The sequence below is a fragment of the Pseudopipra pipra genome, unplaced genomic scaffold (genome assembly GCF_036250125.1).
Source record: "Pseudopipra pipra isolate bDixPip1 unplaced genomic scaffold, bDixPip1.hap1 HAP1_SCAFFOLD_227, whole genome shotgun sequence".
In the NCBI taxonomy this organism is placed as follows: domain Eukaryota; kingdom Metazoa; phylum Chordata; class Aves; order Passeriformes; family Pipridae; genus Pseudopipra; species Pseudopipra pipra.
Window position 1 is genome coordinate 38,795 of NW_026990706.1, and position 22,275 is coordinate 61,069.

Here is a 22,275-nt window from a genome sequence, read left to right on the forward strand (position 1 = left end):
GAGGGCAAACAAAGGCCAAGGTGTGCAGTGACCCCCCTGAGAAGGGACTTGGAGTTAATGGCATCCCTGCAAGTGAACTTTGTGGGCTGTTCCCCCTGGAGGGCAGGTGATAGTCCCAGCTACAGTGATGGGAAAAATGGTTAAAAGAGAGCCCAAAAAGCTGGAAATGCTCCTGGAGGCTCTTGGCCAACAGAGTTTTCTGAGTTCCCCCTGCAAGAAGGACAGTGATAGCTTTTGAGTGCTGATAGATCCTTTGAGTAGATAGCCTTGAGTGTGTCCTTGTTGCCCCAGTAGGCCTTGTCAAAGTCCCCATATTCCAGGAGATATGCATATTGAAGTTTAAAATGATCTCCATAATCCTTTGTTGTCTTGAGGCTCTCCCCTGCAGGAACTCCAGGAACTCCTGGTGCCGCCTGGGCCGATGGATTGGACGCCCCAGCCCCTCCGTTCCTGCCCAGCCACTGGGTCCGTGTCCAGTGGTGGCACTGCCAGCCCTGCAGGTGAAGTGGGAAGGGCCTTTCCAGGTCTTGTGGGTCACATTTATAGCAGCTGAAGTTGCAGAAAAAGGACCTGGGGTCTCTTTTTCTTGAGTTCAGAAAGCTCCTTTTGATTGGTGAGCAGAACAAAGTGGATCCTTCAGAGTTCCCATCCGTGTTTGTGTCTCAGCCTGTGTTAGGATTCAGGGCTGTAGCTGTTGTTGTCACTGAGGAGTCAAACTCTGCTTTAAATAATGAGACACTGGCCTAATGGCCCAGTGTCAAGAAAAAAGTGGGAATGCTCTCTGAGTGTTGAGATGTAACAAGGGCTGATCCTTTTTGCAGTGGGATGTAGCCTGGAAACCGCACAGAGCTGAGCCAAGGGATTGAAAGGGACCAACCAAGGGAGGTGAAGAAAGAAGGAAGAAGGGAACTGAGGCAGTAGACAAGCACCTCTAAGTTACACTGTAAACAGGTGAGTTGTGTTGAGGTTCCTCAGGCAGGCACTGAGGACTTTGAGGGCTCCAGACAGAGCAGACCTGGGAAGGCCCTCGGTGAAGCCCTTTGGAAACCTTCTAAGGGTAGGTGTGTATGGTAATGAGTGTTGGAAAATGTCCTCACTGTGGAACAGAAATGCAGGGAAGGAAAATGAACCCTCCTGTATTGCTTCCATATCAGCTGCAGTGGAGATACCTGTGTGTGCCCTTTGGGAGCTGATTGCCAGGGCACCTGGCGGTCTGGAATGATTCAAGAGCATAGGAATAAAAGATTGCCTGGCTTCTAAACCTCTCCATCTGAGACTTAGAGGCTTCTTTGAAGAGCTGAGTTCAGGCAGGAAAATTAGCCCCCCAGGAGGGACTCTGTGCCTGCTCTCCCGTGGCTCCAAGGGATCTCTGGCCCTTCACGCCGGCACCGAGATTTTCTCGGGAAGGGCCTCAGATCCCCGGACCAGTCTGGGACACAGGCAAGATCCCCCTGCCTTTAGAAATGAGGCCTTCTTGTGGCTTCCTCCCCGTACCCGTTGGTGGGTTCCAAAGAAGGCCTCCTGAAATACCTTTTGGGCTGTCCCTGGCAAGCTTGAGACCAAATTGGCCCCCTGGAGGGACAGTGCTGTTGGTGCCCCCCGGGTTGGGGCACCCCGAGGACTCCAGCGCGCACCGAAAGGATTATTCGGGGAGATCCTCGGGGTGCCCGGCCCTGGGGAGCTCAAAGCAAGGTCCCTGCCATGGATTCAGGCATTCCTGAGAGTATCCCAGGGGTCCCTGTCCCTGCTAGACATGGAGCTCTCTAATGGACTGTAATTGGGTTCTAAAAGTGGTGCTCCAAGTGCCAAAGCAGTGTGGGATTGGGATTAAGAAATGAGCAGTGAGGGTCCAATTGGCTGTTTTCTCTGGAATGTAATGGTAAGAGGTGCAGGAGTGCCAGGTGTGTGTTCCAGTCCCCAGCATTTGGTTTGCACATGTCCTGGTCAGACACAGGTCCAACTTCCTCAGTCCTTAACCCAGTAGAGGGAGAATTAAGGACTGGCAGTGTTAAGGTGATTGGTGTGACAGGGGTGAAACTGGGAAAACATTGGGGAATTCCTCAGTTTCCCTATTTGCCAAACTCACCCAAACCTCTGCTAGGAAGAGATTGAGTAGAAAAGTTGAGGCAGAAATGAAATGGAAAACTGGGGCTATTGAAACTGTAATTGCTGGAACTAAGTGTGTCCAAGCAGCAGCTCTTGTTGTGCAGGGAATAACTCCTGTCAGCAGCAAGGTCCTGACTGAAGTGGCAGCTGCAGTTGTTCCTGTGGTGTGGGCCAGTGGAGTTGCAGGAGAGTGGGAGAGGGCAGAACCTGTGGGTATTACCCCTGATGTGGGATCTCTCCTGGTAAGGCAAAGCCAGTATCCTTTAAAATCAGAATGCCAGACTGGATTGGTTGCAGTAACAGCTAAATTGGCTCCTCCTGGTTTGCTTGTAGGATGTGAATGCAAGAATCTGCCAAGAAAACCAATGTCCAAGATGAATGATGAGTGCAGGACCTGAGAGAACCCCCTTCAATGACAACCTTAGGATTAAAAGATGGCTGTTGCTTTTGAAGGAGAAAATCTGGAAAGCAGGAAGGAAGAAAAGAAGCCCCATGACTCCTCCCTGAGCCCCAGACAGCCCATGAACTGCCTTGCTGGGAATGGTAGGACAGGCTGGACTCTGGATTGCTCCCTCTGCATGTGTGGTAAGACTGTTCTGCCAACTTCTCAAACAGCCTGTAAGCATTTGCTGCCTTGGCTAGATGGTGCAAGGGCAGCCTTTAAGCAGCTGAAGCATTCCCTGAGGTGAGCTCTGGGTCTGCCAGATGTCTCAGAACTGTTGGAAGCATCTTTGGTGGGGAGGGCAAACAAAGGCCAAGGTGTGCAGTGACCCTCCTGAGAAGGGACTTTGAGTTAATGGCATCCCTGCAAGTGAACTGTGTGGGCTGTTCCCCCTGTAGGGCAGGTGACAATCCCAGCTACAGTGATGATAAAAATAGTTAAAAGAGAGCCCAAAAAGCTGGAAATGCTCCTGGAGGCTCTTGGCAAACAGAGTTTGCTGAGTTCCCCCTGCAAGAAGGATAGTGATAGCTTTTGAGTGCTAGTAGATGCTTTCAATAGATAGCCTTGCGTGTGTCTTTGTTGCCCCATTAGGCCTTGTCAAAGTCCCCATATTCCAGGAGATATACGTATTAAAGTTTAAAATGATCTCCATAATCCTTTGTTGTCTTGAGGCTCTCCCCTGCAGGAACTCCAGGAACTCCTGGTGCCGCCTGGGCCGATGGATTGGACGCCCCAGCCCCTCCGTTCCTGCCCAGCCACGGGGTCCGTGTCCAGTGGTGGCACTGCCAGCCCTGCAGGTGAAGTGGGAAGGGCCTTTGCAGGTCTTGTGGGTCACATTGATAGCAGCTGAAGTTGCAGAAAAAGGACCTGGGGTCTCTTTTTCTTGAGTTCAGAAAGCTCCTTTTGATTGGTGAGCAGAACAAAGTGGATCCTTCAGAGTTCCCATCCGTGTTTGTGTCTCAGCCTGTGTTAGGATTCAGGGCTGTAGCTGTTGTTGTCACTGAGGAGTCAAACTCTGCTTTAAATCATGAGACACTGGCCTGATGGCCCAGTGTCAAGAATAAAGGGGGAATGCTCTCTGAGTGTTGAGACGTAACAAGAGGTGATCATTTTTGCAGTGGGATGTAGCTTGGAAACTGCACAGAGCTGAGCCAAGAGATTGAAAGGGACCAAGCAAGGGAGGTGAAGAAAGAAGGAAAGTGAGGCAGCAGCCAAGCAGTAGCAAGTTGCTGTGTAAGCAGGTGAGTTGTGTTGAGGTTCCTCAGGCAGGCACTGAGGACTTTGAGGGCTCCAGACAGAGCAGACCTGGGAAGGCCCTCAGTGAAGCCCCTTGGAAACCTTCTAAAGGTAGGTGTGTATGGTAATGAGTGTTGGAAAATGTCCTGATTGTGGAACAGGAATGCAGGGAAGGAAAATGAACCCTCCTGTAATGCTGACCCCTCCCATCATCTGCAGTGGAGATAGGTCTGTGTGCCCTTTGGGAGCTGATTGCCAGGGCACCCGTGGGCCTGGGATCATGGCAGGGTGTTGTAAGCAAGGAATACCTGGCTTCTAAAACTCAGCAGCTGAGTCTTAGAGGTTCCTTTGAAGAGCTGAGTTGAGGCAGCAGAATTGGCCCTGCAGGAGGGACTCTGTGCCTGCTCTCCCGTGGCTCCAAGGGATCTCTGGCCCTTCACGCCGGCACCGAGATTTTCTCGGGAAGGGCCTCAGATCCCCGGACCAGTCTGGGACACAGGCAAGATCCCCCTGCCTTTAGAAATGAGGCCTTCTTGTGGCTTCCTCCCCGTCCCCGTTGGTGGGTTCCAAAGAAGGCCTCTTGAAATGCCTTTGACACATTTAGTGCCAGCAATTACAGTTTCAACATCCTCAGTTTTCAATTTCATTTCTGCCTCAACTTTTCCAGTGCATCTCTTCCGAGCACAGGTTTGGGTGAGTCTGGCAAATAGACCAACCGAGACCAACCTGTCCATGGCAAGCTTGAGACCAAATTGGGCCCCTGGAGGGACAGTGCTGTTGGTGCCCCCCGGGTTGGGGCACCCCGAGGACTCCAGCGCGCACCGAAAGGATTATTCGGGGAGATCCTCGGGGTGCCCGGCCCTGGGGAGCTCAAAGCAAGGTCCCTCCCATGGATTCAGGCATTGCTGAGAGTATCCCAGGGGTACCTGTCCCTGCTAGACATGGAGCTCTCTAATGGACTGTAATTGGGTTCTAAAAGTGGTGCTCCAAGTGCCAAAGAAGTGTGGGATTGGGATTAAGAAATGAGCAGTGATGGTGCAATTGGCTGTTTTGTCTTGAATGTAATGGTAAGAGCTGCAGGAGTGCCAGGTGTGTGTTCCAGTCCCCAGCATTTGGTTTGCACATGTCCTGGTCAGACACAGGTCCAACTTCCTCAGTCCTTAACCCAGTAGAGGGAGAATTAAGGACTGGCAGTGTTAAGGTGATTGGTGTGACAGGGGTTAAACTGGGAAAACATTGGGGAATTCCTCGGTTGGTCTATTTGCCAGACTCACCCAAACCTGTGCTCGGAAGAGATGCACTGGAAAAGTTGAGGCAGAAATGAAATTGAAAACTGAGGATGTTGAAACTGTAATTGCTGGCACTAAATGTGTCCAAGCAGCAGCTCTTGTTGTGCAGGGAATAACTCCTGTCAGCAGCAAGGTCCCGACTGAAGTGGCAGCTGCAGTTGTTCCTGTGGTGTGGGCCAGTGGAATTGCAGGAAAGTGGGAGAGGGCAGAACCTGTAGGTATTACCCCTGATGTGGGATCTCTCCTGGTAAGGCAAACCCAGTATCCTTTAAAATCAGAATGCCAGACTGGATTGGTTGCAGTAACAGCTAAATTTGCTCATCCTGGTTTGCTTGTAGGATGTGAATGCAAGAATCTGCCAAGAAAACCAATGTCCAAGATGATTGATTAGTGCAGGACCTGAGAGAACCATCTTCAATGACAACCTGAAGCAGTTTCCAGTATTGGATTGCAAAGATGGCCTTTGCTGCATCTCCTTGAGCAAGGAAAGCCAAGAAACCTTTGCTTTGGCAGGAGAAAATCTGGAAAGCGGGAAGGAAGAAAAGAAGCCCCCTGACTCCTCCCTGAGCCCCAGACAGCCCATGAACTGCCTTGCTGGGAATGGTAGGACAGGATGGACTCTGGATTGCTCCCTCTGCATGTGTGGTAAGACTGTTCTGCCAACTTCTCAAACAGCCTGTAAGCATTTGCTGCCTTGGCTAGATGGTGCAAGGGCAGCCTTTAAGCAGCTGAAGCATTCCCTGAGGAGAGCTCTAGGTCTGCCAGATGTCTCAGAACTGTTGGAAGCATCTTTGGTGGGGAGGGCAAACAAAGGCCAAGGTGTGCAGTGACCCCCCTGAGAAGGGACTTTGAGTTAATGGCATCCCTGCAAGTGAACTGTGTGGGCTGTTCCCCCTGTAGGGCAGGTGATAGTCCCAGCTACAGTGATGGGAGAAATGGTTAAAAGGGAGCCCCAAAAGCTGGAAATCCTCCAGGAGGCTCTTGGCAAAGAGAGTTTGCTGAGTTTGCCCTGCAAGAAGGATAGTGATAGCTTTTGAGTGCTGGTAGATCCTTTGAATAGATAGCCTTGAGTGTGTCCTTGTTGCCCCAGTAGGCCTTGTCAAAGTCCCCATATTCCAGGAGATATACATATTAAAGTTTAAAATGATCTCCATAATCCTTTGTTGTCTTGAGGCTCTCCCCTGCAGGAACTCCAGGAACTTCTGGTGCCACCTGGGCCGATGGATTGGACGCCCCAGCCCCTCCGTTCCTGCCCAGCCACTGGGTCCGTGTCCAGTGGTGGCACTGCCAGCCCTGCAGGTGAAGTGGGAAGGGCCTTTGCAGGTCTTGTGGGTCACATTGATAGCAGCTGAAGTTGCAGAAAAAGGACCTGGGGTCTGTTGTTCTTGAGTTCAGAAAGCTCCTTTTGGTTGGTGAGCAGAACAAAGTGGATCCTTAGGGTCAAGTATAAAGTGGGAATGATATGTGCATGTTGAGATGTAACAAGAGCTGATCCTTTTTGCAGTGGGATGTAGCCTGGAAACTGCACAGAGCTGAGCCAAGGGATTGAAAGGGACCAACCAAGGGAGGTAAAGAAAGAAGGGAAGTGAGGCATCAGCCAAGCAGCAGCAAGTTGCTGTGTAAGCAGGTGAGTTGTGTTGAGGTTCCTAAGGCAGGCACTGAGGACTTTGAGGGCTCCAGACAGAGCAGACCTGGGAAGGCCCTCGGTGAAGCCCCTTGGAAACCTTCTAAAGGTAGGTGTGTATGGTGATAAGTGTTGGAAAATGTCCTGATTGTGGAACAGGAATGCAGGGAAGGAAAATGAATCCTCCTGTAATGCTGACCCCTCCCATCAGCTGTAGTAGAGATACCTGTGTGTGCCCTTTGGGAACTGATTACCAGGGCACCCGTGGGCCTGGGATCATGGCAGGGTGTTGTAAGCAAGGAATGCCTGGCTTCTGAAACTCACCAGCTGAGTCTTAGAGGCTTCTTTGAAGAGCTGAGTTGAGGCAGCAGAATTGGCCCTGCAGGAGGGACTCTGTGCCTGCTCCCCGTGGCTCCAAGGGATCTCTGGCCCTTCACGCCGGCACCGAGATTTTCTCGGGAAGGGCCTCAGATCCCCGGACCAGTCTGGGACACAGGCAAGATCCCCCTGCCTTTAGAAATGAGGCCTTTTTGTGGCTTCCTCCCTGTCCCCGTTGGTGGGTTCCAAAGAAGGCCTCTTGAAATGCCTTTTGGGCTGTCCATGGCAAGCTTGAGACCAAATTGGCCCCCTGGAGGGACAGTGCTGTTGGTGCCCCCCGGGTTGGGGCACCCCGAGGACTCCAGCGCGCACCGAAAGGATTATTCGGGGAGATCCTCGGGGTGCCCGGCCCTGGGGAGCTCAAAGCAAGGTCCCTCCCATGGATTCAGGCATTGCTGAGAGTAGCCTGGACTGTGCAGAGAGGGAGCAGTTTGTCCTGTGGAGTTGGGATGGGTTAGTTCAGGATGCCTTGGGAGGCAGTGCTGGAGAGGCCCCTCTGTTGGCTGTAGTGGTGGAAGGTTGTAGCAGCAGGGATGGAGCCTTCGACCTCCTGCTCCCCCCGTGAGCCCCGACGGGACCGTGCCCTTGGCAATGGAGGGCCCCCCATTGCTGAGCCAGCGGTTCCGGGGGCCAGGAGGGATGGGATCAGGATGCCGAGCTCCGCCCAGGGCCAGGGCTGCCAATGTTCAACCATGGAGAGAACTGAAAGCAGAGTGAGATGGAAGCCAAGCTGCAGCACAGGGGTGGGCGAGAAAAGACCCTGGTCCTCAGGTGGAGCTTTGAATTCCCTGGAAAAATGGATCCTGTCAGATGGTTCAGGCCCTTGTGGATGCTGGAGCAGAGGCCTCTGTAATTTATGGTCACCCTAAAAAGTTGCAAGGAGAGCAAGTTCTGACTGCAGGATGAGGTGGGAAACAAAGTGCAGTGGTCCAGAGAAAAGCTGAGCTTAAAATTGGTCCTGTGCCAGAGCAGCCTCGTGCAGTGCTTGTTGCTGTCCCTGAGTGTCCCATTGCAGTGGATATTCCCAAGGGTGCCTTGTGCTGGGGAACACTGGGGGCAGTTCCCTTTCCCTGGGCAGGGCAGGCAGGGCACGTTTCCCCCCTCGAGGGTGGCTCCACAGTCCCACCCTCTGCCCTGGGAGCGTGGCAGAACATCTGGACCCACTGTCCTTGCCAGAGAGGGCACAAGGGATGGTTGGATGGGTGAGGGAATGGTTCAGGGAGTACAAGCACCATTAGAATGAGTAGGGCAGCACATGGAAAGGAAGGGGGGAGTTAATCCAGACAGAATTCAAGCACCTGCCCAACCTGTGATAGTTTTAGGAACTCAGAGGTGTTGTGGTCCCCAGGAAGTATTGCCCAGGACTAGGCAGGAGACTTCAGGCTTGGTCACCCCCAGAGCAAGGTGGAAGCCCAGCAGTTTATTGGTTGGTTTGGCTTTTGGTGACAACAAGGTCCTCCTTTGGGACCAATCCTTGGCCTGGGCCATAAAGTCCCAGGGCAGAAGTGTGAGTTTGAGTGGGAAATGAGCAGCAGGGAGGGTTGGAAACAGCTCAGGGAGCAATTCAACAGGCTCCAGACCTGTGGCAAATACGAGCTCCAGAGGGGGAACTGAAGGTTCCTGCCAGTGCTAATGATGCCAATTGGAGCCTCTGGCAGAAGTAGGGTAATGTAAGGGGGGTACTTTTGAATTAGATGACCAATGGAGCGTAGAGGCGTGAGAAAGAAATCATATTAGGTTGTGAAACCAGCTGGAGTGTGGTACAATGTAACTTGATGGCACAAGCTAATTGTAAGGTCCGTTGTGCTTTTCAGCAAGTCAGCCTGATATCCCCTGTTATGAGAGCTGAGTTCTTCCTTGGTTCTGCTACATCTTGCAAGGTAGGTACATCTACCCTTGAAACACAGTGGGAGAGGTCATACCTAGGGGTGAGAAAGATGATGGTGAGAGGAAGATGATGTGGGCAGGGGTGGCTGGCCCCTTGCCCTACAAGTAGGGCAGGCCCAGACTGTTGCCACCAGGCACTGATCAGGCGGGGTTTGGCTGCCATTCAGGCCTCCCCTTACACTGCGTCCTGGCCCTACGTGGTGTAATGTGGAGCTGATCAAATGGGCTGTCAGGACTGCTGAGCTGAGCGATCCTCATCCTGCCACCGAGCCTGTGTTGCTCCGCGGGGACGCCCGCTAAGGGATGGGCACCGACCAGCTGCTGCAGATCCTGACAGCCCTGCCTGGCTGGGGGGGTGGGCACAGGTTAGTGATAGGAAGCAACTGAGAAAGAAGACTTTAAACATCCTATAGTGTTCCTTTAATACCCTTTATTTAGTATTCATATTTTCCCTTTACTTTCCCCTTGTACTGACCAAATATCGTGTTAATAGTTATCCATAATATTGTGTTAAGATCCTTTTTGGTATCCCTTTAACTCCCTTTTCACTAGTTAATATTATACTGTATTGAATGCTGTTCTTAGTATTTGTTTTAATGCCACACGATAAGGCAGTTCATTTGTATCCTTTTTTAACTTTTGATTCTCTTTGCTAAGTTTATTATTATTATTCTCACTGCAATAAAGATATCTTGTGTGTTTGAATGTTTGTGGCACTTGTCTTTATTCTGGGCCTGTATCCTAATGAACTGTTCCAGGTAGGAAGGAAGTGCCCTTAGGATTTGGGAATAGGAAGTTACTGGAAGCCAGCCCAAGATAGACCCTGTTGGAGAAGCAGCTCTGAGTATGTTCTTGGGCTTTAGTGGAAACTTAATAAATGATAAGAGGGCCTGAAATCCCCATAGGGCCTTGGGTAAAAAGCTCCTCCAGGATGCCCAGGCCAGGCCCTGCTCAGGAAGGCAGCCCCATGGAATGGAGATGGTGTATCCAAGCCAGAGCCAGAGCAGGGGTCGGGGCAGGAGCGAGGCCTCGGGAGGGAGTTGCCCCTGGCCCTGTGGTTGAAGCAACAAGTGTAGATCCCCTGGACAGTGAGCACAAATCACTGGGGAAATGGGGAAAAGCCCCAGAGCAAGTGCTGGGAGCAGAGAGGGAGCATGCATGGCTCACTGCTGGGTCAGCCACATCTGTCAGTGGGAAGCACTTTTGGAAAGCAGGAGCTTATAACCCGTGCCAGAGGGAGTTTAAAGTCACAAAGGGGGGAGGCAAAAGTAGTCCATGTGCTGAGTGAGACACTGTACCTGTGGGAATGAAACAGGAAGAACTAGGGCAGTGTCAGGTTTGTAGGGATTTGGGGTCAGTTGGCAGTGGTTTGGCTACTTGGCTCCCAAGTGACACCATCACAGAATTAGTGATTAAATGCAGACAAGGAAAATGGGAATATATTCCTGTGAATAAATGTTAGTGGAGGGAATGATATTGCCATGTTGTAGCTTGCTATCTTACAGAAACTGTGGATCCTGACCATCCTCACAGCCCTTGTGGTCCCTCTGGGCGATGCTGTTCCCTGGAAAGTTCCCTGGAAAAGGTGCCTGGGTCGGGTGACTTGGTTTGATTTGGATGGAGATGGAAAAGCAGCTCCAAACCAGGACCCCAGGACAAGGTGACCTGGGAAGCAAATGGCCCTTGGCCAGGGGTCAGTCTCCCTTTGTGCCCGGGGGGACTCTCTGGCAGGGCCGGGGTCTGTCGGGCTCATTGTGCGGGCGGCTGTTGGTGCCCTCAGTGGGATTGGATGGATGTGATTCCAGGGGCTGGGAGCACTGTTGCCATGCAGTGCTGTGGTTTCCCTTACGGTGCTGGCTCCGGGGGTCTCCCTGGCATCGTTGTCCCCCTGTGTGAGCGGTGCCAGTCACAGCCCCAGTGTCACAGCAGCAGGGCCGTCCCCTGGGCTCTGCCTGCTGGGCTGTTCTGGGAAGTGCTGCCAAAAGAGCAAAGGGATCGGCTGGGGCAGGGGATGGCACAGTTTGGCATCATCCTCCCGAGGCGAATATTGGTCCAACTGTTGGGTACCTGCTGCCTGTGTCCTGCAGCCCAACATCATCAGGATAACAGAATTCCTTTCCCCACTCTGATTCCAGCTGTTCCTGTTATTCCATGAGTGGTGAGGAGTTGTTTCCTGGAGTGCCCTGCCTGTCAGCAAAACACCAGGCCCAAAGGATCCTGGCAAGTGCAGCCCTGGAAGAGTCAGGAAGACTCAAAAATGCACCAGTTCTCAGGAAGTACAACTTTGTAAAACATTTATGAAGCTGAAATTCCACAGCACTGAGCTGTTGGGTCCCAAATAATATTGGAGGGAGAGGCAGAAATTGCCGCTGCTGCTGGGGCTGAACTGTCTGCAGTGACTGGGCAGGACTTTGCCCTGATGCCTGAGTGCATCTTTGGGATGGATCCCAACTGTCAGCCCCTGGCTCCATAACTTGAGTAGATGATGCTCCTTCAAGCCCAGCTGCTGTGTTGGTGTCCTGTGGGCACCTCTTGCCCTGGCCTGCTGTGAATGTCTTTGTGTTGCAGCTCAATAAAGTCCCTTTCAGTGGTGATTGTGTCATTTTTGTGTCAGTTCCTCTCCCCTCTTGCCCTGCCCCAGTGCCTGCATCACTGGCTTGTGCCTAAATGAACTCTTCCCCTGCAGCAGTTCCCTGCTGCTCTCAGAGAGGGTGGAGTTGAGGCCCCTGAGCAAAGGGAGAAAGGATCCATCCAAGGCAGGCCCGTGCTCACCCCCTACCTTCCTCCAGCCTCCCTCCTTACAGTTTCCATCCCTGCTGCACACAGCCTGTTCCCGAACAACCTCTGTTCCTGTTCTCTCTCTGTGTTTTTGAGGGGCATTCCTGGGCTGCTGTCCCCCCATTCCTTATAAATGAAGTGCCAAGAGCCCCAGGTGCAGAGAGGTCTGCAGGGAATCAGTGCCAAGAGCTGCCTGTGCCTGCCTGTGTTCCTGCGGTTCTCCTTCCTGTTCTCCCTGGGCTGGAGAGACCTGCCTGCCCTGGGTTTATTGGAGCAGAGGGATGGGATTACATTTGTCCAGAAGGTTTGTTCACAGACATGTTTTCTGACAGGCAGTGCCATTTTCCTTTTGCCTTTCCCAGGTTTTTCCAAGTGCTGTCCAGCACAGGGATCCATGTGCTGGGACAGTGATTGGCAGCAGGAAGGGGAGCCTTGGCCTCACCTGCCCAGCTCAGGTGGGTGGCACAGAATGGGGGTGGGCTGGCAAGGCATGAACACATTTCTGAGTTCTGGAGTGCCTTGAATCCTTTCCCTGTCAGGTTTCTCTCCCTCATTTCCTGGGGTCCAGCGTCCCAGGTGTCTCTTCCTTTGCCCAAAGTCCAATGGCAGAGGATTGACTGACTCCCAAGGGGGGTTTGGAATGAAAAGGGTTCTGTTCAAGTGGGGCAAGGAATGCAGTAAGAAACATGAGCCTCCTTTTAGTGCCTGAAATAGAGAGGAATAAAAATGCTGGAAAAGGTCCCATTTTATTTGTTGTCCCCCCTGGATTTTTCATGGCTAAAACTCTCTAGTGAGCAATTGAAGAGAAGGGTGAAGGGCAGGAGCCTTTGACTTGCCCAGTGCCCTTAATTGCCTTGTTCTCCTCTCTTTCAGGCCAGGCCAAAGCCCTGATCCAGCCCAGCTCTGCCAAGTGCCCTGGGCTGGGAGCAGCCAAAGGCAAGAGGCTGCAGCCCCGCCGGCCGGGCTGGGGGCTCCTGGTGCTGCCCGTGGGGTGGGGTAAGTCAGAGGGACACGTTTCTGTCCTCCTGGTGTTGGCATTTGCTCCCTGGGCAGTGGATGTGTAAGGAAGGACGCAGTAGCAGGGAAGGGCAGTATTTCCAAACTGTCTGAATGTTGCCCCCAGGTTTGGGATGGGGGTGGTTGGGTTTGGCCTGGGCCGGTCAGGATCAGCCATAAAGGACCCACCAGACCCCTGAACCCTCACTGGACATGTCCAGCCCCTCAAGTCATTAATTTTCAACAAAGGACAAAGTATTGGTACTTGCTTCTGATCTGTGGAGAATTTCCTTCGGAATGATCAATGCAAAGTATCTCTTTGGGTCTTTTGTTTGTTTGTTTGTTTGTAATTTCCTCTCTGGCTTCAATGAGTTTGATGTGCTCCTGTTAAGGAAGCAGCCTGTTTTTATCTTGAAATTTGGGGTGGTTTGGTTTGTTTAGGTTTTTTTCCCCCCACTGACTCGGGCCTTCCGTGCATAGTCCGTGTTGTCCCGCAGGACTGCTTTGGTTCTGGGTCAGAGAGAGAGAAGAGAAGTGGCTTTTCCTCATCTGGAATGTTTCCAAGCAGAAGTGGGACATTGTCCTGCCCCTCCCCAAAGCACTGCAGGCACCTGGGAGTAGCTCAGGGCTGGCCCAGTTCTCTGAGACAGAACCATGGGGGAGAGGTTTAAGTATTAATCCCATCTCTGGTGTCCCCTGGTTGCAGAGATTGGGTCCTACAGTCCCAGAGTGTTAAGGAAAACAAGGAACTTCTGTTCTTCCTGGCAAACCTTCTGCTATTGCTTGTGCAGTGTTTGGGTTCTGTTGTCTGAGTTCCTGTCCAGGATCTTTCTAAGAGAACCTGTTAGAAATGTAGAGGTAGGATTAGAATTTGGGTCTGTTGCCTCCCCAACTGCCTCCAAGTCCTGATGGACTGGAGTGATGAGTGCTCTCAACCCAGGGTATTTCTTGATATTGTGTGGCTTTCCCTCAGCTGTGGGTGAGGAATTGTGCAAGCAAGGCCTGTGTGCCCGTGGGTGTCTCCCGTGTGTGTCCGTGTGGCAGGGCTGGGACAAGGACTCGTGCAGGGACCCAGCTGGCACTGGAGCTGCTGCCATTCTGAGCCACTGCCAAGGGCTGGGGAGAGACCCTCTGGGAGGCTGTTGCCAGGATTCCATTGGGAGCTGGATCTCCCTCCAGCTGCAGCAGCCAGGGGAGGGTTCTTCCTTGTGCAGCCCAGTGGCTTCTGCTCAGGCTGGCCCAGAGTGGGGCTGGGGCAGGTTCTCCAGGGAACTGGAGCCAGCCCTGAGCGGGGCTCTGGAGAGCAGGAGCTGCAGGGACTGAGGTTTGCAAAGCTGGGCTGAAGTTTGTCAAAGCAGCAGAACATTTTCATTCTGGTGGGTTTGTGGAATCCGTGTTGTTGCCCAGGAGAGCTGGGTCAGACTGGGTTTGTGGTCCGAGAGCTGCCCCCCTGAATTTGGCAGGCTGTATGTGCTGGCAATGAAGTGCTATCCCAGAGGCTGATGGTTTCTGTCTCCAGGGATGCCCAGGACGCTGCCAATGCCCAGGGATCTGCTCTGGGTCCAGGCTGTCCGTGCTGGAGGGCCCTGGTGGCTGCAGTCCCTGAGCCCGCAGAGACAGAGAGAGCCCCGGCCTGAGTGGCCTTTGGCACCTTGTCCTGAATTTGGGGTGAGCCTGGGAGCGTGTGGAGGGTGAGAATGAGGGCTGTGCTTCCAATGCATCATCCCTGGGAAGATCCTGTTGTTCCAGAGCGCTGGGGACAGTTTGGGCTTGGCAGCTTCAGAGCTGGATTGGAGCAGTCCCTGAAAAGAATCAGGAGAGTGGAGGTTTGTCCCAGTGGTGCTTTCACACCCCACTGGACAGGCTGGGCTTTGTGTTTGAGGTTGTCCTGTATTTGCTCTGCAGATAATGGACCCTTCCCAATTCAGCCCAGCAGATCCCAAGGGCTCTGACAGGAATATTTGTTCTTTCCTTCCCTTTGGGATAACTTCATCTCCAAATTGCCATGAGCAATTCCTTAATTTTTGCTGGAGAAAACCAAGTGTCAGAGGCAGTTTGCCAAGGAGGCCAGAAGTGTCTTTGGAGCAGAGAGTGCTGCCAGCTGCGTGTGCCTGTCCCCAGCCTGGCACTGCCCACAGGGACACACTGGGCACAGACCATGAGAGGGAACAAAACCACTGCCTGCCAGAGGGTTTGTCCTGGGCCAGTCAGGCCTGGGGCAGGAATTGGACTGGGCAACTCCATCAGCTGCTCTTCCCTCCCCCACAAAGCCCCATCCCCTGGGCATTAATGACATGCCCTGTGCCCAGCGCTCCCTGTTCACCCAACTGAAACCAGAGCAAGGCTTGCTTTGCTTGGAACAACTTAAAATAACTTTAAACCAAAATAAATCACTTTTTTCTTCTTTTTTTTCTTTTAGATGCTGGAATTGCCTCTCTGGCTGTGTGCTGAGCTCTGGCTGCAGGGGACTGTCAGGCCTTGGTGGCTGTGAGTTCCTGTTCTTCTCCCTGGGAAACTGGAAAGAGTTATTCATTGGATTGCAAAAATGTAATTTTGAGGGGACCCAGCAACTGTTTGTGTAGGAAAAGGTGAGGTGCTGCAAAGGGGAGGGAGGTGGCATTTTGGAGGGGTCCCACTGAGGGGGGAGTGGAGAGCCTGGGGCTGGAGTGTGAGTTCTTAAACAGGGAAGAAGGGAAGGATGCTTGGGAGGGAAACACTCAGGGAATGTGTAGGGATGGAATGGAAAGTTGGGGTGTCAGGAAGAGAAAATGGGTGATGTAGAGGAAGGGAAATGTTGGGGGTAAGACTTGGTCTCCTCTGTAGAGGACAGAAGGACCATTTAGAGATAAAGTGAGGCAGTGAGTGGTGGGCAGGTCGGGAAAATTTGTGTTTGTCAAATTTGAGGTCACGTGTAGCAGAGAGGATGTACCTCCTGATGGACACTGAGGCAGTCAGGGGTGGGCAGGATGGGGGGAAACCTTTGGGGTTAAAATTTGAGGGAACGTCCAGGGCAGAGAGTGAATATTTTGAAGGATAAATGAGGTACTCAGTGGTGGACAGCTGGGGAGTGTTTTAGGGTAAACTTGGGGTAGCCCTCAGGGTAGAGAATGAACATGTATTTGTACAGAGGAGCTGATTACATGTGGGTAGGTAAGGAGAATTTTGGGGGTAAAATCTGGGCAATCTGTAGCAGAGAGAATGAATATCTTGGTGTGAAGTGAGGCAGTCGGTGTTGGGCAGGTAGGGAAAAATTCTGTTTGTAAAATTTGAGGTCACGTGGAACAGAGAATGTACATCCTGAGATAAACTGGGGTAATCATTTGTGGACTTGTAGGGAAAATTGGGGGGGAATATCTGAGGTAATCTGCATGGTAGAGGATGAATATTGAGAGATGAACATGAGGTACTCAGTGGTGGACTTGTAGGGAAAATTGTGGGGGTCAAATCTGTGGCAATGTGCAGCAGAGAGAAGGAACATTTTGGAATAAAGTGAGGCAGTCAGTAGGGGAGAGGCAGAGAAATTTCTGAGGGTGAAACTTGAGCAAATCTGGAGGGCAGAGAATGAATATTTGGAGGTCCAAAAGAGGTAATCAGGAGTGTGCAGTAGGGAAGACTCTGGGGAGAGAATGACTCTTTTGTGTTCAAGAAGAGGTAATCAGGAGTGGGCTGGAAGGGGAAAGTTTGGGGGTTAAAAAGGAGGTTCATTCTCTGCAGGGCAGGGAATGAACACACTGAGGTAACCTGAGGTGATGAGTGGTGAGAGACACAGACAATTGTGGGTGTTAAAGTTCAGGTGATCTGCTGGGAAGAGAAGGAACCTGTTGAGGTAAAGATGAGGCACTGGGTGGCAGACAGGTGGGGAGAGGTTTGAGATAAGCCTGAGGTGTGTGTGGGGTGCAGAATGACCCTCTGTAGGTACAAAGGAGCTGGTCAGACGTGGACAGGTAAGGCAGATGTTGGGAGTAAAATGTGGGGCAATCTGTCACAGAGAGAATGAATATTTTGGGGTAAGGGGAGGCAGTCAGCAGTGGGCAGGGAGGGAAATCTTTGTTTGTCAAACCTGAGGTAATGTGCAGCAGAGAGAATGCACCTCCTGGGGTAAACTGGGGCAAACAGTAGTGGACAGGTGAGGAGGTTTTGGGGGAAACTTTGAGGTCATCTCTGTGGCAGAGGATGAATGTTTGGAGGTAAAAATGAGGTAATAAGTAGTTTGCAAGCAGGGAAAACTGTGAGGGTAAGTGTGGATGTCACCTAGGGGAGAAAATGAGGCTTTTGAGGTCCAGTGAGGCAGTCAGTGGTGGGCAGGGAGGGAAAATTTGTGTTTGTAAAATCAGAGGTGATGTGGAGGAGAGAGAATGCACCTCCTGGGGTAAACTGGGGTAAACCTTGCGGACCTGCAGGGAAAATGTGGGGGGTAAAACTTGTGGGAATCTGCAGGGCAGAGAGTGAATCTTCTGAGGTGAAAATGAGTTCCTGGGTGGTGGAGAGGTGGGGAAAGTGTTGAGAGTAAACTGGAGGTGGTCTGCTGGGTAGAGAATGAACATCTTGAGGTAGAAGTGAGTTGCTGAGATGTGGAGAGGTCAGGAAAATGCAGTGGGTCCAGTGTGAGGTCACCTGCAGCAGAGAGGATGTACCTCCTGATGGACACTGAGGCAGTCAGGGGTGGGCAGGAGGGGAAACCTTTGGGGGTAAAACTTGAGGGAATGTCCAGGGCAGAGAATGAATATTTTGAAGGATAAATGAGGTCCTCAGTGAGGTATTCATTGGATTGCAGAAATGTTTTTTGAAACCTGTCCCCTTCTTTGTGCCTTTTACTGACAGACCTTCTCTTTTTGCCTTTGAATTTACAGCCTCCTTGTAACTCCCAGCCCGGAAAACCTGGGATAACTGAGGAGGGACAGAGATGAAGGTTTTATCTGCAAACTTGGGGTAATTTCTGCAGGATACAGCAACTGTTTGTGTGGGAAAGTGTGTTTAACCACATTGGCCCAAGTTGTGTTTGCACCAGCTGGGGCCAGAGGTGCCAAGCAATCCAAAGCAAACCCTGCTCAGCCTCCAAATCCCAGGGGAAGTTCTCCAAGCTGTTCATTGAGGGACTAAAGATACATTGAAATGGAACCAAGACACTACTAAGTTTCCTGGGAATCCCAGTATTGCTGTCCTAGAATTTTTAACAGCTTTTTAAGCTTTTTATGACAATAATGGCTTTCTTCCTTTGATTGAATCCTGCGGTAGGATTTGGGGTTTCTTTGGATTCTGAATCCCTCCCAGGGGCCCTGACACTGGTCAGGAGCTGGCAGGACAAACAGAGTCAGAGCTCCTGGCAGGCACAGGGGGTTTCCCCCAGAGTGGATCCAACTGCTGCCCCCCAGCCTGGCCAGGCGGGATCTGCTTTGGCTCCCGGCTTCTGCCAGAGACAGAATGTGTTCCCTTGATTGGAATGAGGATCCCGTAGCTTCATCTCCTAGAGGTTCCCTGGGCAGCTGATCCACTCTGCCCCGTGTCCTGCTCTCAGTTCCTGCCCAGCCAGAGCCAACTGTACCAAGGGCAAGAGCACTCCCAGCCTGGATAGGGAATGGGGGACTGGCTTGTGCACAATTCACCTAGAAAGTCAAACGAGGGGATTGTTGGAGTATCTGGCTCCTTAGGGAACTTGCTGGGAGTAGAGAAGCACAACCCCAAACCTCCAGCTGTGGGTGGAGTCGTGGAACGTAAACCAGCACAAACTCATCCCCCAAAATGGACCGTGGAAGAGCAGGACCAAATAAGGGTCAGTGTCCCTGTGGAAAGGCAAAAGGAATTGGTTGGGACTTTGATTGTCCCCTAGGGAGATGGAGGTTGCTGGGATGCAGAGAATGCCCTCCCTCAGGCTGCCAAGATCTCTCAGCGCAGCGGCTTTGGCCGACAGGGCAGCAAAAAGATTGTTCTCTGCGGGGGGCCCAGGTTTGGGTTCCGGTCTCAGCATTGCAGGTTTGGGTGAATTCTACCTACAGCCCGCAATTCCATGGGGAATTCCTGCTGCAATAGCCTCCCAGTGCCTCCTGGAGCCCGGATCTTCCCCCGCAGAGCTGCCACTTTAACGCCAGGTTTGCCAGGAAGCAGCCACGGTTCCAGGTCTGCTCAGCGGGATCGGGACAAGGACAGGTTCATTTTCCACAGACTTTGCTGTTTATAACCCTCCTCCCCCAGCCCCGCCGGTGTCGCTGGGGGGACTTGAGCGAGTTCCTTGGAATTCGGCCGATTCTCCGCCCCGGGCCGGGCTCCAGGGGATGTGTTCGCCCAGGACAAGGCGGGGGCCGGACGCGCTCCCGGCCCGGGGCGAGGCAGCCCCTGAGCACGGGCGAGGACGTCTCTCCGGGCCGGGAAGCCGCTGTCTCTTCCGAGCCTCGGGAGCGACCCCGGGGAATTCTTTTCCCCGAGGAAAGGGACGCACAGCCCTGCTTTCAGAGCCCCTCCGGCTGGAAGGGCAGGGATTTGGGGCGGGCGGGACACACGTGGGGGGCGCGGGGGAGCTCTGGGAGGTGGGCCCTGGGAATGGCTGCCCGCGCTGCTCTGCAGCCCCGCCGTGCCGACACTGCCGAGTGCCAGCTGGATTCTTTGGGTCCTTTGGGGCTGGCGCTGGGGCGTGTCCAGGGTGAGGCATCTCAGGGGGCCCGTTCAGAGCAGCGCCCGGCTGAGGAGCCGCGGGCAGCCCTTTCCCCGTGCCCACCCCACGGGGGCTGTAGGGCACGGCTCCAGGGCACAGCTCATCCATCCCCTGGCAATAGGAAGCCCAAGCAGGGCTGGGTCGCTGTCTGTCGCTCCGGCCTCCTCCCGGTCCGCGTTCCCTGCCCAGCTGGGACTGCCCAGGGAGCCCCGAGAACGTTCCTGGCGGGAAGCGGGAGCCGCCGAGGGCTCCGTCCAACTCCGGGCCCGAAAAGCGGCCCCGACCTGAGCCCCCCCGGCATTTTGGGTTCCGAAGGCTCACCTGGAGGAGACGCTCCCCCGCAGGCGGGACCAGGCGGCGACACTCGACCAAACGCCTTTGCCTCGGAGCGAGGGATCCCTCCGGACTCGTTTGGCTCCTTTATCCCTGGAAATGAGCTCCGATGCCGCACGAGCACCTTTGCAGCCGTCGGGTGAAGCCCGGACGGGGCCGGAAAACCTCCCTGAGCAGGGCAGTGATGAATTGGTGCCCGTCCCCAGCCGGGCACAGCCCAGCCGGCCGCGCTCCCTCCGGCCCGTGGCTGCGAAGGGCTCCTGCAGAGATTGAATAAAAGCTCATTTCCTGACTGTATTTGCCCGCGGTCTTGCCCCTCTTTTGACTCGTGCAGCACCATCCGGTTGGAGCATTTCTTGGTTTCCTCCCCTGTAGCCGTTTCCCTCCCAGGCAAGGCCTTCCCCGTCTGCAAATAAAGAGGAAATAGTTTCAACGGGATTTTGAAAACCAGAGGGTTTGCCCCGGGAGGGTGCGAGTTGCCGAGAAAGCGGGGCAGAGGAAGGAGAGCCTCAGGTCTCACCTGGCTGGTGTCAGATGAGCCGCACCTTCTGGATGGCAGGGCAAAGAACTGCTGTCGGTAATTGCCGAAGTTCCGCAGGCAGAGCTGGGAGCAGCCTGTGCCCGAGCCGCGGCACGGTCAGTGCCAGCTCCTGGGGCCGCCTGAGGACAGACACAGGGACACGGGGACAAACGAGCAGCTCTGCTCGGGGTCCCGGAGCACGGGAGGAACGGGGAAAGGGCTGCCGCCGTTCTTCCCTCCCCGGCAGGCCCCCAGCTCCCCGCGGCCGGAGCGGGCCCGTGGCCGGAGCCCCGGCGGGCCCCAGAGCCCTCGTTCCCGGGGGGCCCTGGGGGTGGCAACCTCCTGGGGCCGCGTTTAAGGGGGAGACGGGCGATGTTCGCCCCGGGAGCGGGTGCGGTGGCCTCGGGGGTGCCCGAGCGGGGAAGCTCCGATCCCGCGGGGGGTACGGGCGGCACCCCTCCTCAGGGGTCCCGGGGCCGGCCCGGCGTGTCCCCGCGCCCCGGCCGGTCCCAGCCCCGGCTCCGCGTCTACACGACGAACGCGCCGCCGTTCTCCCCCCGACCGGGCCCCGGCCGAGCCCCGGCCCGAGCGGCCCCGCCGCGCTCGGCCCCAGCGCCCGGCCCGGAGCGGCTCTTCTCGCCCGCGTTGCCGGGGCACAGGCGGCGAGCCCGGGCTGGGATGAGCCCGGCACCGATCCTGGTCCCCGTCCGGATGCCGAGCCCCATCCCAGCCCCAAACCAACCTCGCTTCTCCGGTCGCGGTCCCGGTCCTGGCCCCCGATCCTTGTCCCGGTCCTCCTGCCGAGCTCCATCGCCACCCTCGGTCTTCCGACGCGCCGACCTCTCCCGCAGCATCCCGGTACGAGGTTCCTCCGCAAACTCGGGACGAGCGCGGCTCTGCCGGCTTTAAACGGCGCGGCCGGGGCGGGGCCGGGGCGGGGCCGGGGCGGAGCGGGGCCCGCACAGGTGTGCGAGGCGGGGCCCGTCCAGGTGCGCGGGGCGGGGACGGGCAGGGGGCGGGTCGGGGCGGGGGTATTTAAGCGCCGGAACTCGCCCCCGCGGCCATTTGCTCGGGCAGTGCGCGGGGAGGCAGCAGCGCCGCGGGAGCCTCTCGCTGCCGCGGCCCTTTTTCTTTGCTTTTGTTTTTGTCTTTCTTTTGCTTTTCCCCCTTTTTTTCGTCCCCTCCCTTCCTCCCCACCCTCCACCCGCTCCCCGCACGCCGCCTCTCCCCGGCCGCTGTCGCTGCCCTCCTGCACAGCCCGGCCCCCCCTCCTGCCCCCGGCACCCCCTGCCTGCCCCTGCTCCCCCCTCGCTGCCTCGCTCCGCTGCACAGCCCGACCTGCCCGCACCCCCGCTCCGTCCTTGCCCCCCCGCCCGTCCCGTCCGTCCCCCTGTCCCCCGGGCCGTGTCCCCGCAGCCGCGGGCTTGGGGGCGCCGCTTTAATAAAGCCGCGAGGGCCGGAGCCGGCGCCCCCCCTGGATCCCCCTTTCCACGGGGCCGGGCCCGCTCGGCGGGTCCCCCCTGCAGTTCACAAGCACCGCCCGACACCGCCGGGGCTCCGGCCCGTCCCGACATCACACGGGGGGCTCCGCGGGCGGGGGGACGAGGGGGTGGCGGGGGGGGGCAGGGGATGAGGGTCCCCTCCGGAGGAGGGGGCTCGGGGGGGCGAGGGGGAGGCGGGGGGGGCAGGGGATGAGGGTCCCCTCCGGAGGAGGGGGCTCGGGGAGGTGGGCGGGGGCAGGGGGGGCTCGGGGAGGGGGGAGGAGGGAGGAGGAGGGGCCAGGGGAGGGGGGCAGGGGGATCCCCTCCGGAGAAGGGGGTCCCGGGGTGGGAGGGGGGAGTTTTCCCCCTGTCGGGCCCCTCCCACCCCGGGACTCCCTGCCCTGAGGGGTGGCCTGGGGACCCCCTCCAGGGCAGTGGGGTCCTCGGGTGGGAGGGGTCAGAGGGGGGAACTCCTCCCACTGATCCCTCCCACCCCGGGACTCCTCCCCCGGGGGGCGGTCGGGGGCGGGGCCCCCCTCCGGGAAGGGGCGGTCCCGGG

The 22,275-nt window shown here is 55.3% G+C and overlaps 4 long non-coding RNA genes across 4 annotated transcripts; 3 read left to right on the forward strand and 1 right to left on the reverse strand.

The window, feature by feature from the left end:
* Nucleotides 1-252: 252 nt before the first annotated feature.
* LOC135408197 (uncharacterized) lies at nt 253-12,742 on the forward strand. Its single transcript, XR_010427329.1, has 4 exons — nt 253-500; nt 822-951; nt 12,103-12,195; nt 12,614-12,742. It is a non-coding gene; the product is annotated as an uncharacterized LOC135408197 (long non-coding RNA).
* Nucleotides 7,543-9,772, forward strand: LOC135408200 (uncharacterized). The gene is made up of 2 exons (XR_010427332.1): nt 7,543-8,740; nt 9,721-9,772. It is a non-coding gene; the product is annotated as an uncharacterized LOC135408200 (long non-coding RNA).
* A 2,508-nt stretch (nt 12,743-15,250) lies between the features above and the next one.
* LOC135408199 (uncharacterized) lies at nt 15,251-19,752 on the forward strand. Its single transcript, XR_010427331.1, has 3 exons — nt 15,251-15,324; nt 18,730-18,850; nt 19,698-19,752. It is a non-coding gene; the product is annotated as an uncharacterized LOC135408199 (long non-coding RNA).
* On the reverse strand, nt 17,867-18,680 carry LOC135408198 (uncharacterized). The gene is made up of 2 exons (XR_010427330.1): nt 18,421-18,680; nt 17,867-18,339 (listed from the first exon to the last, which is right to left on the reverse strand). It is a non-coding gene; the product is annotated as an uncharacterized LOC135408198 (long non-coding RNA).
* Nucleotides 19,753-22,275: the final 2,523 nt, after the last annotated feature.